The sequence below is a fragment of the Nerophis ophidion genome, linkage group LG09, assembly GCF_033978795.1.
Source record: "Nerophis ophidion isolate RoL-2023_Sa linkage group LG09, RoL_Noph_v1.0, whole genome shotgun sequence".
Classification (NCBI taxonomy): domain Eukaryota; kingdom Metazoa; phylum Chordata; class Actinopteri; order Syngnathiformes; family Syngnathidae; genus Nerophis; species Nerophis ophidion.
The window spans coordinates 64,033,316-64,049,311 of record NC_084619.1 but is presented as its reverse complement, the minus strand read 5'-3'; the positions used below and the strand labels follow the sequence as shown (position 1 = coordinate 64,049,311).

Sequence of the window (15,996 nt, the reverse complement as noted above, 5' to 3'; positions counted from 1 at the left end):
GTGGATCCAACATAATAGTGAGAGTCCAGTCGAAAGGGAATCTAACATAATAGTGTGATAGTCCAGTCCATAGTGGATCTTATATAATGGTGTGAGAGTCCAGGCCATAGTGGATCTAACATGATAGTGTGATAGTCCAGTCCATAGTGGATCTTACATAATGGTGTGAGAGTCCAGTCCATAGTGGATCTAACATAATAGTGTGAGAGTCAGGTCCATAGTGTATCTAACATAATATTGTGGGAGTTCAGTCCATAGTGGATCCAACATAACAGTGACAGTCCAGTCCATAGTGGATCCAACATAATTGTGAGAGTCCAGTCCATACAGGATCTAACATGATAGTGTGAGAGTCCAGTCCATAGTGGATCTTACATAATGGTGTGAGAGTCCAATCCTTAGTGGATCTAACATAATAGTGCGAGAGTCCAGTCCATAGTGGATCTAACATAATAGTGTGAGAGTCCAGTCCATAGTGGATCTAACATAATAGTGAGAGTCCAGTCCATAGTGGATCTAACATAATAGTGAGAGTCCAGTCCATAGTGGATCTAACATAATAGTGCGGGAGTCCAGTCCATAGTGGATCTACCATAATAGTATGAGAGTCCAGTCCATAGTGGATCTAACATAATAGTGTGAGAGTCCAGTCCATAGTGGATCTAACATAATAGTGAGAGAGTCCAGTCCATAGTGGATCTAACTTAATAGAGAGAGTCCAGTCTGTAGTGGATCAAACATAATAGTTAGAGTCCAGTCCATAGTGGATCTAACATAATAGTGAGAGTCCAGTCGAAAGTGGATCTGACATAATAGTGTGATAGTCCAGTCCATAGTGGATCTTACATAATGGTGTGAGAGTCCAGTCCATAGTGGATCTAACATGTTAGTGTGAGAGTCCAGTCCATAGTGGATCTTACATAATAGTGTGAGAGTCAGGTCCATAGTGGATCTAACATAATAGTGTGAGAGTCCAGTCCATAGTGGATCTAACATAATAGTGTGAGAGTCCAGTCCATAGTGGATCTAACATAATAGTGTGAGAGTCCAGTCCAGAGTGGATCTAACTTAATAGAGAGAGTCCAGTCCGTACTGGATCAAACATAATAGTTAGAGTCCAGTCCATAGTGGATAAAACATACTAGTGAGAGTCCAGTCGAAAGTGGATCTAACATAATAGTGTGATAGTCCAGTCCATAGTGGATCTTACATAATGGTGTGAGAGTCCAGTCCATAGTGGATCTAACATGATAGTGTGAGAGCAAATTTAGAGAAAATGTGTTTCTGGGGGCCGGTATATCTATTTTTAGGAACATTAACCTCACAATAATGTCGAGTTGAATGCTAAAAACGTTATGAGAGACCGCCTTAAACAACAGAATGGAATTTTACCTTTTTTTTTTTTTTACTGATTGACACACCCAGAATGTACATGAAAATAAAGAATGTGGTATTTACAATATTAACTATGATGGATAAAACACTGAATATTGACAACATATGAACATCACCCCCCCTCTCCATCCACATATTCTACACAATCAGTAAAATCTTTGCAGGAATCAATTTTTAGGGACCGAATGTCCCTTTGGGACAGAGGACCCTATTGTATTTCTAAGGTTTTATGATTATTATACCGCCGCCTCTTTGAGCTGTAATTTGACCCCCTTAACATGCTTCAAAACTCACCATATTTGACACACACATCAAGACTGACGAAATTTGCCATCTAATAAACAAACCAAAACCCAAAACTTTAAATTGCGCTCTAGCAGCCCCTAGGAAAAAACACAGACAAAACTGCTTGTAACTTCCCATAAGAATGTCGTAGAGACATGAAATTAAAACCTCTATGTAGGTCTCACTTAGACCTAGATTTCATACCTTGACATCCTTCAGCAAAAATCAACAGTACGTTGTCAAAAACCCCTTCAAAACAAAAAATTCCTAAAAAATTTCATTTTTGCCTCTTTGAGCTGTAATTTGACCCTCTTAAAATGCTTCAAAACTCACCAAATTGAACACACACATCAGGACTGGTGAAAATTACGATCTAATTAAAAAAAAAAAAAAAAACTAAATTGCGCTCTAGCGCCCCCTAGCAATAAAACACAGACAAAACTACTCTTGGGAAGAAAACACAGACAAAATTGCTTGTAAAATCCTCTACTGTATGTAGGTCTCACTTAGACCTAAATTTAATTAAAATTGTGTTAATACGCACATACACACCAGCAGCCAGTAGGAGCTTTTTAACTTTTTTTTCTTTTATCATCGTTTTATATCAAATATATTGCGAGAATGGATTGTGAATTGTATCGTCACCCCAAGAATCCGAATACAATTGAACTGTGATATGATGCTGCCATCTAGTGGAATAATTTTTTCAAAACAAACAAGTAGGTCGCCTACGGCCACACTGCTTCAAATATTGCGGCTTCACCACATTGCCGACTTTTTAGGATATTTATTTCTTTTTTTCAAGCCTATTTTACAATTTCTTGGGCATCAATTAAGCTTTTTTAAGCATAAATTGGTCGGATGAGCTAAACATACGTCAATACTACAATAGTATCGACCACTAGAGGATACCAAACCAATCAGAGCATGCTGTTCAGTATCGTGGCCCCTGATTGGCTCAGCCTCAGGCAGCATTCCAATATTGGACTCAAAGACTGGAAAGGTGACTAAAGGGTGTTATTTCATGTCTTGAGGGCGCTCGTTATATTGAAATATGTATTTATAAGTTTGAAAAAAGCTGGCACAATTGGCAAAACTGACTGAGAAAGTTGAGGAATGCTCATCAAACACTTATTTGGAACATCCCACAGGTGAACAGGCTGATTGGGAACAGGTAGGTACCATGATTGGGTATGAAAGCAGCTTCCGCGAAATGCTGAGTCACTTTGTCAACAAATGCGTGAGCAAATTGTCCGACAGTTAAAGAACAAAATTTCTCAACGAGATATTGCAAAGAATTTAGGGTTTTCACCATGCACGGTTCGTGACATCATCCAAAAGGTTCAGATAATCTTCAGAAATCACTGCCAAAAGCCATGATATCATAGACCTTCGATTCCTCAGGCACTACTGCGTCAAAAAGCGACATCAGTGTGTAAAGGATATCACAACATGGGCTCAGGAACACTTCAGAAAACCACTGTCAGTTGCAACAGTTGGTCGCTAAAACTGTAAGTGCAAGTTAAAACTCTACTATGCAGCCATTTATCAACAACACCCAGAAATCAAAGAATGCATTGATGGAAAAGTGGAAAGTGGAGAAGTGTCCTGTGGTCTGAGGAGTCCACATTCCAAATTTTTGGGGTGAAACTGTGGACGCCGTGTCCTCCGGACCAAAGAGGAAAAGAACCATCCGGACTGTTATAGGCGCAAAGTTCAAAAGCCAGCATTTGTGATGGTATTGGGGGTGTATTAGTGCCCAAGGCATGGGTAACTTACACAACTGTGAAGGCACCATTGCTGCTGAAAGGTACATACAGGTTTTGGAGCAACGTTATCATGGACGCCCCTGCTTATTTCAGCAAAACGATGTATTACAACAGTGTGGCTTTGTAATAAAAGCCTGCCTGTGGTTCAGACCCGTCTCCCATTGAAAATGTGTGGCGCATTATGAATCCTAAAATACCAAAGTTTCAAAAATGGGTCTCCTCAGTTCCCAAACCTTTACTGGGTGTTGTTAAAAGGAAAGGCCATGCAACACAGTGGTAAAAATGCCCCTGTGACAACTTTTTCACAATGCGTTTCTGCCATCAAATTCCAAGTTCATGATTATTTGCAAAAAAACGAGAGTTTTCTGACCGAGTTCGGCGGTTGTGTCTGATTGAAAAGTTGAATCGTAGGCGTGTGAACATTAATTAATCCGCCTGTGTCGGAACACACACACAAAAAAAATGAAAGAAACATCGTCCTGCGTGACGGAATTCCCTCCCGAGCGAGGACACTCGACAATGGCCCGTTCTCGGCTTCCCGTCCCGTCCTTCACCAGCGGACCTGACCTCCGGGCAGGGAACAATGGGGCAGCGGGGCATGCCGCTGCCACTACGGAAGCTATGTTGCTTTATTTAAGGGCGACATCCTTGCCCGCCCATTGTCTTCCACGACATTATTCCACGGCCTTTGATGAAAAAGGTCGGCGCTCGATTGGAAAACAGACATTAAAATGCGGCGGCGGGTACTACACGCCGGTGTGTTTTGGGTCGGGGGGTTGGAGGGGGGGCTGGTTAATCAAAAGTTAATTATATAATTTTCATGCAGATGAGGGGAAACATTGCAAATGAATCCCAGCCCTACAATCATTACAGGGAAATAAATAAAGAAAGGGGCCTAAAAACGCTATAAAATGTTCAGGGACCAGGAGGCTGTAAACAATATGAAGTGTAATCTGAGGTAAACAAAGTCAATATTCACCGGGGGGAGGTGGGCGGAAGGAGAAAGTGAGGTTAAATCAAATTTGGAAACAACAAGATAGCAGCAGGTTTTTTTGTCGTCGGGGCAATTAAAGGGGACGCCTGATGAAAGGAACGCACGGGGCCCTTATCTGTAAGCAGGGAGCCACCGCGCTCGCCGCACAAAGGCCGAAAAAAATGTTTGCGGAATGCCCCGGACGTCGGTAACTTTGTCAAAAGACGCCGTCCCAAACCCGGGGGTGTAGGGGGGAAGCGTTTAGCAGCATGAATAGCCGAGATTGAGCATAAGGCGCATTGTTCTGTTGCGGTTTGGTGCACGTAACGCTCACCTTGTCCCCAGCCGCCCGGCACTGCATCGGCGTGCATTACCAGGAGCGCTTGCTCCCGACAGGGGCCGGGGGGGCCCCCCTCGCGCACCAGGCGATTAGCGTCTGCGGGGGGCTCCGCCGCAAAAATGAGTTCTCTTTAAAAACGTGTGCCCCCTGCTGATACGGTTCCTCTCCCGATATGATATTCCAAGTTTTAGTAATGAAGCCGGCAATTTTGCTCGACGGAGGAGAGACGGAGACTCAGGCGGTGGCGAGGGGGAGGGGGGGTGGTTTGGCTTAGCCACGAGTTACGTCGGAAATCGGAAGAGGTCTCCAGAGGACTTTGGCACTCGGAAATGGTACGATAAAAACGGCCAGCGGGAGGAGTCGTCACAGAAAAAGACAACGTTGAATATATTTGATCGGAATTGCAAAGTAGTCGGTGTTTGCGTACGACTGATTTGTGCGCGCGAAATGTAGTCTTGTGGTTATTTTTCCCCACTATAAAGCGCACTTAAAATTCTTTCTTTTTCTCAAAACTCGACAGTGCGCCTCAGAACGGAGTAATTTTGGCTGTGCTTACCGACCTCGAAGCTATTTGATTTGGTAAATGGTGAAATGATAAGTTTGGAATGAATTATAAACAGCGTCATTTGGCTGTAAAATTGTTATAACTACACCTCCGCATAACATTGTATATACTTACTAACATGTATAAATAGTACCATTTGTCTATTAAATTGTTATAAGTACACCTCCGCATAACATTGTATACTTACTAACATGTATAAATAGTACCATTTGTCTATTAAATTGTTATAAGTACACCTCCGCATAACATTGTATACTTACTAACATTTATAAATAGTACCATTTGTCTATTAAATTGTTATAAGTATACCTCCGAAATAACATTGTATACTTACTAACATCTATAAATGGTATCCATCCATCCATTTTCGACATCATTTGTCTATAAAATTGTTTCAAGTACACCTCTGCATAACATTGTATACTTACCAATATTTATAACTAGTATTGTTTGTCTATACAATTGTTATAGGTACACCTTTGCATAACATTCTATACTTATTAACCTTTATAAATAGTATAATTTGTCTATACATTTTTTATTAGTACACCTCCGCAAAACATTGTATGCTTACTAAAATTTATAAATAGTAAAATTTGTGTATACAATTGTTATAAGTACACCTCTGCATAACATACTAAACTTACTAATGTTAATAAATCGTATCATTTGTGTTTACAATTGTTAAAATTACACCTCTCCATAACATTGTATACTTATTAACATTTATTAATAGTGCCATTTGTCTATAAAATTGTTTTAAGTACACCTCTGCATAACATCGTATACTTAGTAACATTTATAAATAATATAATTTGTTTGTAACATTGTTATAAGTCCACCCCTGCATAGCATTCTATACTTAACATTTATAAATAGTATCATTTGTCTATAAAATTATTTTAAATACACCTCTGCATAACATTGTATAATTACTAACATTTGTAAAAAATATATCATTTGTCTATAAAATAGTCATAAGTACACCTCCGCATAACTTAATTCGTCAATTGTCGGGCAAAAGTGTTGCTACAAAAAGTAGCATTACTGCGAATAAAGTCACTTGCGAGAGAATGAAGAGTGCTTACTCCGCGTGTCAACGTATCCGTCCGGTGCCGCACGGCCACACCGTCAAAATTGCAGAGGGAAACATTTCCACATCAACACCGTATGAAAAAAAATAGTCAACAACAGAAGGAGATAACGTCCGCAGGAACCTACCCCATACCACTATTTGATTTCGAATTTAGAGAAAAAAATGTGTCTTGGGGTCGGTACTTATATTTTTAGGAACACTAACCTCACAATAATGTCTGATTGAATGCTAAAAACGTTATGACAGACCGCCTTAAAAAATAGAATGGAATTAAAAAAATGTTTTATTGAATGTGACACCCAGAATGTACATAAAAATAAAGGATATGGGATTTACAATATTAACTATGAAGGATAAAACACTGAATATTGACAACATATGAACGTCACCCCCTCTCTCCATCCAAATATTTTACAATCAAGCGAAACGCAACAAACAACAAAATATGAACGCCAAGGGTAAAAAAAAACAAAAAAACACCTACAATCTGATAAATCACCAAGAAAAAAATGTGTCTTGGGGCCGGTATTTCTATTTTTAGGAACACTAACCTCACAATAATGTCTGATTGAATGCTAAAAACGTTATGACAGACCGCCTTAAAAAATAGAATGGAATTAAAAAAATGTTTTATTGAATGAGACACCCAGAATGTACATGAAAATAAAGAATGTGGGATTTACAATATTAACTATGAAGGATAAAACACTGAATATTGACAACATATTAACGTCACCCCCCCTCTCCATCCAAATATTTTACAATCAAGCGAAACGCAACAAACAACAAAATATGAACGCAAAGGGTAAAAAACCCCCCAAAAAAACCACCTACAATCTGATAAATCACTAAGAAAAACATGTGTCTTGGGGCCGGTACTTATATTTTTAGGAACACTAACCTCACAATAATGTCTGATTGAATGCTAAAAACGTTATGACAGACCGCCTTAAAAAATAGAATGGAATTAAAAAAATGTTTTATTGAATGAGACACCCAGAATGTACATGAAAATAAAGAATGTGGGATTTACAATATTAACTATGAAGGATAAAACACTGAATATTGACATATATGAACGTCACCCCCCCTCTCCCTCCAAATATTTTACAATCAAGCGAAACGCAACAAACAACAAAATATGAACGCAAAGGGTAAAAAAAAAACAAAAAAAAAAACACCTACAATCTGATAAATCACTAAGAAAAAAATGTGTCTTGGGGCCGGTACTTATATTTTTAGGAACACTACCCTCACAATAATGTCTGATTGAATGCTAAAAACGTTATGACAGACTGCCTTAAAAAATAGAATGGAATTAAAAAATGTTTTATTGAATTAGACACCCAGAATGTACATGAAAATAAAGAATGTGGGATTTACAATATTAACTATGAAGGATAAAACACTGAATATTGACATATATGAACGTCACCCTCCCTCTCCATCCAAATATTTTACAATCAAGCGAAACGCAACAAACAACAAAATATGAACGCAAAGGGTAAAAAAAACAAACAAAAAAAACACCTACAATCTGATAAATCACTAAGAAAAAAATGTGTCTTGGGGCCGGTACTTCTATTTTTAGGAACACTAACCTCACAATGTCTGATTGAATGCTAAAAACGTTATGACAGACCGCCTTAAAAAATAGAATGGAATTAAAAAAATGTTTTATTGAATGAGACACCCAGAATGTACATGAAAATAAAGAATGTGGGATTTACAATATTAACTATGAAGGATAAAACACTGAATATTGACAACATATTAACGTCACCCCCCTCTCCATCCAAATATTTTACAATCAAGCGAAACGCAACAAACAACAAAATATGAACGCAAAGGGTAAAAAAACAACAAAAAAAAACACCTACAATCTGATACATCACTAAGAAACAAATGTGTCTTGAGGCCGGTACTTATATTTTTAGGAACACTAACCTCACAATAATGTCTGATTGAATGCTAAAAACGTTATGACAGACCGCCTTAAAAAATAGAATGGAATTAAAAAAATGTTTTATTGAATGAGACACCCAGAATGTACATGAAAATAAAGAATGTGGGATTTACAATATTAACTATGAAGGATAAAACACTGAATATTGACATATATGAACGTCACCCCCCCTCTCCATCCAAATATTTTACAATCAAGCGAAACGCAACGAACAACAAAATATGAACGCCAAGGGTAAAAAAACAAACAAAAAAACACCTACAATCTGATAAATCACTAAGAAAAAAATGTGTCTTGGGGCCGGTACTTATATTTTTCAGGAACACTAACCTCACAATAATGTCTGATTGAATGCTAAAAACGTTATGACAGACCAGACCGCTTTAAAAAATAGAATGGAATTAAAAAATTTTTTTATTGAATGAGACACCCAGAATGTACATGAAAATAAAGAATGTGGGATTTACAATATTAACTATGAAGGATAAAACACTGAATATTGACATATATGAACGTCACCCCCCCTCTCCATCCGAATATTTTACAATCAAGCGAAACGCAACAAACAACAAAATATGAACGCCAAGGGTGAAAAAAAAAACAAAAAAACACCTACAATCTGATAAATCACTAAGAAAAAAATGTGTCTTGGGGCCGGTACTTCTATTTTTAGGAACACTAACCTCACAATAATGTCTGATTGAATGCTAAAAACGTTATGACAGAACGCCTTAAAAAACAGAACGGAATTAAAAGAATGTTTTATTAAATGTGACACCCAGAATGTACATAAAAATAAAGGATGTGGGATTTACAATATTAACTATGAAGGATAAAACACTGAATATTGACAACATATGAACGTCACCCCCTCTCTCCATCCAAATATTTTACAATCAAGCGAAACGCAACAACATTGCAACAAACAACAAAATATGAACACAAAGGGTAAAAACAAAACAAAAAAACACCTACAATCTGATAAAGCGCTAAGCTTTAGAACTTTGTTTTAAAAATCTCCTTCCGCGTCTGTCCCTGACACCTGCATTTTCAGGCAATTATATATCGCCCATCCCGAACTCAACAACAACACATTATTTGCAGACTATAATTACCGGTACACCCGACTGTATCCCATGTCGCGGCACAGTGGTTGAAAAACACTGCTTCAATCTGTCAGGCTACAGCTTCGTCATGCTTGTCGTCAGAAAAGGCAATTTTATCCACTTAAGAGGTGGGAATTGATTTTACTATTAGGGACCGAATGTCCCTTTGGGACAGAGGACCCTATTGTATTTCTAAGGTTTTATTGTTATTATACCGCCGCCTCTTTGAGCTGTAATATGACCCCCTTAACATGCTTCAAAACTCACCAAATTTAACACACACATCAGGACTGGCGAAAATTGCCATTTAATCAAAAAAACCAAAACCGAAAACTCAAAATTGCGCTCTAGCGCCCCCAAGGAAAAAATATATACAAAACTGCTTGTAACTTCCGTTAAGAATGTCGTAGAGACATGAAACAAAAACCTCTATGTAGGTCTGACTTAGACCTAGAGTTCATACACTGACACCCTTCAGCAAAAATCAACAGACAGTTGGCAAAAATCCCTTCAAAACAAAAGTTTCCTAAAAAAATTCATTTTTGCCTCTTTGCGGTGTAATTTCAACCCCTTAAAATGCTTCAAAACTCAAACTGGACACAAACATCAGCACTGGTGAAAATTGCGATATAATAAAAAAAAACAAACACAAAAATCTAATTTGTGCTCTAGCTCCCCCTAAGAATAAAACACTGACAAAACTGCTCTTGGGAAGAAAACACAGACAAAACTGCTTGTAGCTTCCGATAGGAATGTCGTAGAGACATGAAACAAAAACCTCTAGGTAAGTCTCACTTAGACCTACATTTCATTAATTGACATCCTTCAGCAAAAATCAACAGTAAGTTGGCAATTACCCCTTCAAAACAAAAGTTTTGTAAAAACCTGTCACCTATTTTCAAACATTATTTCCTCTGAGCGCCTTTTTTGTGTTGGCTTCAAACTCGCACAGGAAAGAGATTGAACCCTTCTGATTAAAAGTTGCACGAACAGTTTTTCTAACTGCTCCGGTTTTGATTTTACGAGCCTTCAAAGAACTGCTGCGCCGATGCTGCTGCCGTCTCAAGATGGCCGTTTAAAAGCAGGACGCACCAGCGTGATCACACAATGCAGAGAAGGTAGGTACTGTGCAGGTAAAGATATGTTGACTGGGTGAAAGAAGTAGGCACCGGTTTGACTCCAGGATACAGAGAAGGTAGGTCATGTGCAGGTAAAGATATGTTGTCTGGGTGATGACAGGAAGCACCAGTATGTATGGGTGAAAGAAAGAAGCACCAGTGTGAACCCAGGATGCAGGGAAGGTAGGTAATGAGCAGGTTGAGATATGTTGAATGGGTAAAGGCAGGAAACACCAGCAAAAGTCGGTCCCGTCCATCGCTGCTTGCAGCTTTTATTTATTTATTTTTACACAGGTGATGAAGGTTTGACGACGGCGAGGCTTCCAATTGACTCAACACGGTGAGTTGATGAGAAACTTTATTACAATTTTCACATGGACTGAAAGGCTACAGACAAGTCTATAAATGACATCGGTGCAATAAATGTGTTAATTCGCGGGGAGGCCCTCGGGGGGGGAGGGATCCATCACGGCTGTCGATAATCATGTAAATTCTTATTCCCCCTTCAGCGCCTCACTTATAAGCGAACCTTTTCTTTCGCTCAAAATGACTGGAGTCTTCGTCAATCTGCAGAGACGGGAATGAATGAGATCCCTTTTAATATTTCATCCATTCGCGGTGCGTCCGTCAATGTTGAAGAAAAGTTAAAAAAAAAAAGCTGAAATGCTTTATTTAACGATGCAAAAAGACAGGGTAACATGAAATTGGAGGGGGGGAAAATACAACAAAATGGGTAATTGAGCAGTTTGTGTATTGCCGCAGCTGCCGCGGAACACGGCGGCTGCGCCGTACATGAATATTGCACAATTGAGGGAGACGTCGGCCATGAATTATGCACGGCAAACACTTACGACATTGTACGGTCGACGTCTCTCATGGGTTCGGGCACTCGCCTCTTCTGGAAGGGACACCACACCCCCTGTACCCATCATCTAATGGCAGGGGAGGGTAAGAAAACAAGTTGAAAACAAACAAAAAAAAACATTACGTAGACTTTTTGGCAGGAGCGAAGAAGAAATGAACAACAACTTGCTTTTTAATGACTTTTTAAATCACGTCTAAAAGCATATTTTTACTCTTTTACTCATGGGTGATTTTAGTCGATTTTATTTTCTCTGATGTTATTGTTTGTATTCATTATTCTTTTATGGTAGTAGTAGGCAAGGCAACTTTATTTTGTATAGCGCATTTACAACAATTGTGCTTTACAGGTTAAAAAAGCATAGAGCAGAAAAAAATAAAAAACAAAGTACATAAACAATGAATGAGCTAAACAAGATAGTGCAAAAGCAATACCGAAAAAGGAGTCGAATAAAAAGTAAAAAAAAAAGTTATAAATTGCAAAATAAATAATAATAGTAGTAGTAAATAATAGTAGTCATTTTATTTCAGACCCAAGGGGATCCATATCACAGAACTAACGATAAAACCCAAAATAAAAAAAATACAAGCAGAAATAAAATGAATAAAAATTTGTATTTAAAATAATAAAAGTATAGTTATAGTTATATTGGATTATAGACTATCCTAGTATTTATTTCTCAACTTCTCTGCTGCACTTTGAGTAACTTCTATTGTTTTTGGAAGTGTGCTATATAAATAACGTGGCTTGGATTGAGCATGAGAGTTGTGTGATTTTAGTTTATTTTACTTTATTTGATGTATTGTATGTATTCATTATTCTTTTGTGGTAGTAGTTGGCAAGGCAACTTTATTTTGTATAGCACATTTACAACAATTGTGTTTTACAGGTTAAAAAAGCATAGAGCAAAAAAAACAAAGTACATAAACTATGAATGAGCTAAACAAGAAAAAGGAGTAGAATAAAAAGTAAAAAAAAAAAAAAAAGTTATATATTGCAAAATAAATAATAATAGTAGTAGTAAATAATAGTAGTCATTTTATTTCAGACCCAAGGGGATCCATATCACAGAACTAACGATAAAACCCAAAATAAAAAAATACGAGCAGAAATAAAATGAATAAAAACTTGTATTTAAAAAAAATAAAAGTATAGTTATAGTTATATTGGATTATTGACTCTCCTAGTATTTATTTCTCAACTTCTGTGCTGCACTTTGAGTAACTTCTATTGTTTTTGGAAGTGTGCTATATAAATAACGTGGCTTGGATTGTGCATGAGAGTTGTGTGATTTTAGTTTATTTTACTTTTTTTGATGTATTGTATGGATTCATTATTCTTTTGTGGTAGTAGTTGGCAAGGCAACTTTATTTTGTATAGCACATTTACAACAATTGTGTTTTACAGGTTAAAAAAGCATAGAGCAAAAAAACAAAGTACATAAACTATGAATGAGCTAAACAAGAAAAAGGAGTAGAATAAAAAGTAAAAAAAATGTTTAAAAAGTTATATATTGCAAAATAAATAATAATAGTAGTAGTAATTAATAGTAGTCATTTTATTACAGACCCAAGGGGATCCATATCAAAGAACTAACGACACAACCCAAAATTAAAAAAAATACAAGCAGAAATAAAATGAATAAAAACCTGTATTTAAAAAAATTAAAAGTATAGTTATAGTTATATTGGATTGTTGACTCTCCTAGTATTTATTTCTCAACTTCTGTGCAGCACTTTGAGTAACTTCTATTGTTTTTGGAAGTGTGCTATATAAATAACGTGGCTTGGATTGAGCATGAGAGTTGTGTGATTTTAGTTTATTTTACTTTTTTGGATGTATTGTATGTATTCATTATTCTTTTGTGGTAGTAGTTGGCAAGGCAACTTTATTTTGTATAGCCCATTTACAACAATTGTGTTTTACAGGTTAAAAAAGCATAGAGCAAAAAAAACAAAGTACATAAACTATGAATGAGCTAAACAAGAAAAAGGAGTCGGAATAAAAAGTAAACATTTTTTTTAAAAAGTTACATATTGCAAAATAAATAATAATAGTAGTAGTAATTAATAGTAGTCATTTTATTACAGACCCAAGGGGATCCATATCACAGAACTAACGATAAAACCCAAAATATAAAAAATACAAGCAGAAATAAAATGAATAAAAACTTGTATTTAAAAAAATAAAAGTGTAGTTATAGTTATATTGGATTATTGACTCTCCTAGTATTTATTTCTCAACTTCTGTGCAGCACTTTGAGTAACTTATTTTGTTTTTGGAAGTGTGCTATATAAATAACGTGGCTTGGATTGAGCATGAGAGTTGCGTAATTTTAGTCTATTTTACTTTTTTTGATGTATTGTATGTATTCATTATTCTTTTGTGGTAGTAGTTGGCAAGGCAACTTTATTTTGTATAGCACATTTACAACAATTGTGTTTTACAGGTTAAAAAAATATAGAGCAAAAAAAAAACAAAGTACATAAACTATGAATGAGCTAAACAAGAAAAATGAGTCGGATAAAAATTTAAAAAAAAATTAAAAAGTTATAAATTGCAAAATAAATAATAATAGTAGTAGTAAATAATAGTAGTCATTTTATTTCAGACCCAAGGGGATCCATATCACAGAACTAACGATAAAAACCCCTCAAAAAATAAAAAAATACAAGCAGAAATAAAATGAATAAAAACTTGTATTTTAAAAAATAAAAATAAACTGTAGATATATTGTATTATTGACTCTCCTAGTATTTATTTCTCAACTTCTGTGAAGCACTTTGAGTAACTTCTATTGGTTTTAGAAGTGTGCTATATAAATAACGTAGCTTGGATTGAGCATGAGAGTTGTGTGATTTTAGTCTATTTTACTTTTTTTGATGTATTGTATGTATTCATCATTCTTTTGTGGTAGTAGTAGTCATTTAATTTCAGGCCCAGGGGGATCCATATCACAGAACTAAAAAAATACAACGATAAAACCAAAATGAAAGAAATACAAGCAGAAATAAAAATAAATAAAAACTTGTATTTAAAAACAAATATATAGTTATAGTTATATTGTATTATTGACTCTCCTAGTATGTATTTTCAACTTCTGTGCAGCATTTTGTGAAACTTCTATTGTTTTTGAAAGTGTGCTATATAAATGAAATGGCTTGGATTGAGCATGAGAGTTGTGCGATTTTAGATTATTTTACTTTTTTTTATGTATGTATTCATTATTTTTTTGTGGTAGGAGTAGTCATTTTAATTCAGACCCAGGGGGATCTATATCACAGAAGTAAAAACATACAACGATAAAACCCAAATAAAAGAAATACTAGCAGAAATAAAAATAAATAAAAACTTGTATTTAAAAAAAAAATATATATATATATAGTTATAGTTGTATTGTATTATTGACTCTCCTAGTATGTATTTCTCAACTTCTGTGCAGCACTTTGTGAAACTTGTATTGTTTTTGGAACTCCATCCACCCATCCATTTTCTACCGCTTGTTCCTTTTGGGGTCGCGGGGGGTGCTGGAGCCTTTTGGAAGTGTGCTATATAAATGAAGTGGATCGGATTGAGCATGAGAGTTGTGTAATTTTAGTCTATTTTACTTTTTTTGATGTATTGTATGTATTCATTATTCTTTTGTGGTAGTAGTAGTCATTTTATTTCAGACCCAGGGGGATCTATATCACAGAACTAAAAACATACAGCGATAAAACCAAAATAAAAGAAATACAAGCAGAAATACGAAGAAATAAAAACATATATTTAAAAAAAAAGTATCGTTATGGTTGTATTATTGACTTTCCTCGTAAGTATGTTAATAATAAAATAATTAAAAACTTGTTTAAAAATAAATAAATAAAAAAGTATAGCTAAATGTTTTATATTGTTGATTCTCTTAATATGCATGCATGTATGTATGTATATATATATAGGGAATAAGCGGTAGAAAATGGATGAATGGATGGATATATATATATTCCAAGTCAACACGATTCTGAAAATATATAAAAAGTAATAAAACCGTTTCAAAAACAGGCTACGAGTTACAAAAACTCCCCTGGGCCGCTTATAGGCACAGCCTTGGCCTAAAATAAACGCCTTTTGAAAAAGAAATGTCTGATGTTGTTTACAAAAATAACATAATGTTGATCAGTCTAATGAAAAGAAAATAGACGAACCCCAACTTCAATCCAATATCAGCTTTAAAAATATTTCCCAGCAGACACACGACATTGAAACTGTTACGTATGCTGGAGGGAGTTGTGACGGCACAGAATCACAAGGGGGCAGTAAAGCTACATGATTTTATATATATTTATATATATATATATATATATATATATGTATATATATATATATATATTTACAGTCAAGGTTTCTGTGGTTTATCCGTTGTACAGTAGTGCCAGGAAAAAAACACAAGAGGCTATATCATCCCGACAAGCCTGTTTCGCAGGGTTCCCTGTTAGTCAGGGCATTATATATATATATATATATATATATATATATATATAT

At 35.8% G+C, this 15,996-nt stretch overlaps 1 long non-coding RNA gene across 1 annotated transcript in view; it reads left to right on the top strand.

Moving 5' to 3' along the window:
• The window catches only part of LOC133559628 (uncharacterized), a 37,187-nt gene that overhangs the window by 7,266 nt on the left and 13,925 nt on the right, over window positions 1-15,996 (top strand). Inside the window, exon 3 of the long non-coding RNA XR_009808214.1 lies at window positions 10,908-10,953. This is a non-coding gene — a long non-coding RNA (uncharacterized LOC133559628). The remainder of the gene's footprint in view (window positions 1-10,907; window positions 10,954-15,996) is intronic.